Source organism: Pseudoliparis swirei, chromosome 12 (assembly GCF_029220125.1).
Source record: "Pseudoliparis swirei isolate HS2019 ecotype Mariana Trench chromosome 12, NWPU_hadal_v1, whole genome shotgun sequence".
In the NCBI taxonomy this organism is placed as follows: domain Eukaryota; kingdom Metazoa; phylum Chordata; class Actinopteri; order Perciformes; family Liparidae; genus Pseudoliparis; species Pseudoliparis swirei.
In genome coordinates this window covers 11,801,971-11,806,714 of record NC_079399.1, presented here as the reverse complement: position 1 = coordinate 11,806,714, position 4,744 = coordinate 11,801,971, and positions in this window count along the sequence as shown.

Here is a 4,744-nt window from a genome sequence, read left to right as displayed (position 1 = left end):
ATTTACTTTTTCTCAATTCCATGTTTCCTTGTGGAACTACTGGGCAGGTCAATTTGACAGTAATTGGGACGGATCAATAAAAGAGCCCATCCGTGATGCTGCGGACCATTAGTGTAGGTGAAATAAACATGAATCTACTTGGTGTGCCGATGGTGCAGCTGACAGCCGCACGCGCCATCGGAGAGACAGAGCGAGCGAGAAGATGGATGAACAACTAACTTTATCTTTTCTGATTGCGACAGTCTGGCTTGAATTCGGGCAAGTAGTAAATCTAATGGTGAGGCAGTTCTACTCATGAAGTGACACAATCAAGATACTCTCTGATTTGTGGCTAAATAGTTTTAGTTGCTCAAACTAAATAGATTTAATAAAAACAAATATTAGATCAGATGGGTTGCAAACATTACAATTTACTGTATTTAGAAACATTGCTGTTGTTTGTTGCACGCCATTTCCGAGAGGTCCCTTTTTACTCAAGAACTACACTTAAGGACCCTTCATCTGAGTACTAAATTTACTTAACTCCTCTAAAATTCAGTAGCGGGAGAGGGAAAACGTTTCACAGCTTGCATTTGTAAGAGAAAAAGGAAACAATGATAATCTTTAGTCTTTTGAATTTGAGAATTGGTTGACGTCTCTGTGTAGGTGTGCAACCGCTGGGACGTGCACAGTCGCTCTCTGTGCCTGGACACCAGGAGGGTTACTCACTGGGATGAAAGCTGAGCACGATGGAGGGCAGCAGGGAGGAGGAGGGTGGTGATGAAAGGGAGTGAGAGGATAAGGCACACACACACACACACACTTTTTTCTCTGTCGTCTGTTAGTGCCTGCCACCGTCACAGTGGGGGGGCTGTGGCCTCTGCATAGCCTGAGAATGCTAAAGGCTAATCCTACAGGAATTCCCCAGGAATGTGAAAGTTGAGTCAGGGATCGAACAAGAGGGGGTGGAGAAGAAGTGGAGGGAAGGGGGTCCGGAGTGGAGGGGGAGGGGGAGCAGAAAGAAAAGGGTGGCATTCAAGAATAAATGAAATGAAAGAGAGAAAAAGAAAAGGGGGGAGGAGGTGGATGGGGGTCCATAGAGAGTAAAATGGAGGTGGAGAGGACAAGGAGACGTTGAAAGAATAGAAAAGAAGAGTTTGGCAGAGAAAGGGAACAAAGACCGAAAAAAAAAAGGGAAGAGGAAGATTGGCAGGAGGCCTGATTGCAGAGTGTCCAGTAGTAAGATAAACGGTGAGATGCTTTTGTATTTTCCGCTGGCATTTAAAGCAGTTGTTATGGAAACAATGCCAAACGCTGCTGGGTTGTTTTTGAAAGACATCCCCGGTCCTGCAGGTACACAGAGATCGTCCAGATAGTTTCGCTGAGAGTGTGTGCGAGCTTGTCTTGTCATGAAACAAACGAACTTTGTGCAGGCTTTCGTAACAATGGCAGTTAGGCGTCCACCGTTGCAGCTTAGCTGTCAGGATGAGTCTGTGCTTGTCCTCGTTTCCGGGCCCCTGTTACATAGATGGTTCTTCCGCCTCACAAGTATACTGTGACGTACCCGAACTGGCACAGAGCGGTACTCCAGTTGGGAGGTGGTTTGTGCACACATGAATATGGTTCAGTTATACCGGTCTTTGTTATAAAACATTTGGCACCGTTTCACTTCAAAGACATACGCAGAAAGAAGTATTTGCTCAACACAGCGAAGTGGGAAAGCCCCGAAGTGGAATAAAAAAACGCTCCTCGAAACTTCCTAGACAGACAGTACCGGATGAATGATAAGCGATCTTCAGTTACCGGTCAGGCAGGTGTGCCTCTGTGTGTGTGTGTGTGTGTGTGTGTGTGTGTGTGTTTGTTTGTGTGTGTACTCATGTGTTTCTGCCTGAATGACTGCATCTATAGAAAGAGAAGCTGCCTACTGCATGTATGTGTGTTTGTTTGTGAGTGTTTTTGTGTGTGTTTGTGTGTGTGTGTCTGTGTGTGTGTGTGTGTGTGTGTGTGTGTGTGGTTTCTTTGTCTGGCCGCTCTTGAGCAACAGTAATTACAGTTGCAGTTACGGTTACAGTTAAACTTGCTGACAAAACACTGCAGGCAGCACTTGCACAAGTGCAGCTGCTCCATTATCTGTGTGTGTGTGTGTGTGGATGTGTTTGTGTATATTAATACAAATGTGTGTGTGTGTTCTGAAAAGAAATAGGGGCATTCCTAATTTTATGGATAATAAATAGAAACATTTCTTCTGTTGTGTGTTTTTTTTTTAGAGAGGACATTGTGACGAGCACATGAGTAAACAATACAATCGACACATGAAGATAAGTAAGTGTTTTTCCTACTATGGCCAGTAAATATGTTCAACTGTGACAACATCCATCCATGTCCTTATATAATATGTTTTGCTCATTACGGACCTGGCGTGAAGATTACAGAACTTGATGAAACTCTGTTCCATCATCTCATTGTATTGCTGTGGAACATAAAAAGATGGCAGATATGTGTTCTCTTTATAAATGTTGTCTCGGCTGATCCACATGTACCCTGAGGTGTGTTTGTGTCACGACTCAAAAAGCAGGACCTAAAAGCACGACTCCAAAGTTCAGGGGAATCAAAAGGGTTTATAAGAAAACAGAAAATCACAGCTATGCTGGAAAAAGACTTGTACAAAGTACAAAACAAAATCACAACTATGTTGGAAAAGCAAACCAGGACAACAAACTCCACTATAAAGAACGATCAGGACGAGACAAGAAACAAGACGATCTGACACAAGACACAGGTAGACACAGGCTTAAATACATGAGGAAATGGGGAACAGGTGGACACAATCAGGGGTGGAGCAGGCAATCACACTCACGAGGAAACACCGGGGCAGGAAATAAAGTTTCTGAAACAAGAGAGGACAGTTACTACAAAATAAAAGCGGACATGGAAAACATAACTAAAACTTAAAACTTAACATAAATGACAAGACATGACAGTTTGTCAGTCATCGATACAGTCGGGGTTCGGCTATGCTTGATCAGAACTAGTTAGTACGACTAGTTATCAAACCACATGAAAAATCACAAGTGGTAAATGTTGTGTCCGGGTGCCCACACTCAAAGATTGAGTGAAAATCCGTCCGTCTGGAAGGCCAACCCACAAATGAAAGATGTTGTGTAAAGAATGAAAAATGAGGTGTTCAAATTGGTGTAAATGTCTGATTTACAGATACGGTCGGATGCAGCGCCCCCTAAACCAACGTTGGAAAGGTGTTTCTGAAGCTATTTCACCTTCAGACGGAGTAAACTAGCTTAAAGCTCTGACATGTCATCCAACCACAACTTAAGGCAACTGTAGCTGTTTGGACCCGCCACATAATTAAGGAGGGTGTGTGTGTGTGTGTGTGTGTGTGTGTGTGTGTGTGTGTGTGTGTGTGTGAATATGCTGGCTTTCAGGAAGTGCTGTCATCATAAGGCCGGCTGCTGTAGTGTGCCGCTGTGGTCACCGGATTCCCCCGGAGACAAACTCCCTCACTCACTCAAGGACAGACATCAGACATAGAAAACAATACCACCCGAGAGAGAGATGGCGAGAGGGAGAGAGAGAGCATCGAGGGTGGGAGGACGAGTGATAAATAGTAAATGTTTGAAGCCAACTGAGAGTGAGTGGGAGAGGAAGAGAGCAGATGGAAACTGAGCGGTGATGAGAGATTTTAAGAGGGAGGGATATGGGGAGAGACAATAGGACAGGCAGGGACACAGAGAGCCACGCAGTTGCAGGAAGTCCCCGAATAAAAGGTTTCCTGTCTCGCTGAGCGTCCCGAGCCTCCGATGGCTTTTCACTGAGGCCTGCTTGACACCAATTAAACCTGCTCTGGGACTGACTGCACCCCCATCTCCTCAAGGACACAGCAGACAGACATGCACACGATGGCTGAGGGCTGGGTAAGAGGACTTCCTATGTCAAAATACAATAAACACAGACACTTGCAGACCACCACACACACACACACACACACACACACAATAGTCTCCCTCCCTTTCCAGCTGACATGAAGGTGTACATTCATACCATTCACAATGATGTCAGTCAAACTGAAATTCTCCTCACAAGTTTTGAGGAATGCTTTTGTCCCTCAACACCTGTAGCTGGCCTGAAAATGTTCTTTCTTCTTCCCTCGACCATTGTTCTGCCCATTGTGTTCTGGGTGCTCAGGCAATACTTGTACTCAGCTACATGGATAACTGCAATCAGACGCAATACTGTATGGCCGTGTTTGCGCTGTGATATCTTGTGTGAATCGGACCTCGAGGTCGGGCAGGGATGCACATTTCATGGCTGCAATCCATTCCTTGTGAATGTGCCCCTCACTGTGGTGTTGGTCCCATATTATAGAAAAGAGGGGATCCAGCTGGTGTTCGCTGTCTGTCTTTCATGGGTCTAGACTCTAGACTGTCGAATCTCACAGCAGCAGCTTGAATTCTGACCTCATCACTCCATGCGGGTTTTGAATCAACAAGGAGAAACTAATGAACCAAGTAGCATGTCTTCATGATGTGGCGACTAAAACTCCACAGCTGGATTTGTGACCGATGCAAAGTACCAGCATTGTTATACAGAACTAAAAATTCACAGCCCAGAGGAGCACTAAAAACATTTTATTGGTGAATGCCATATAAATGAAATAGTGCACGGTTTGATTTGATTTCAGAGCATACTTCATCACTTTACTTTTACAATTGTATTTCATATGCATTGGAATGTAATCTAACATGTGGCG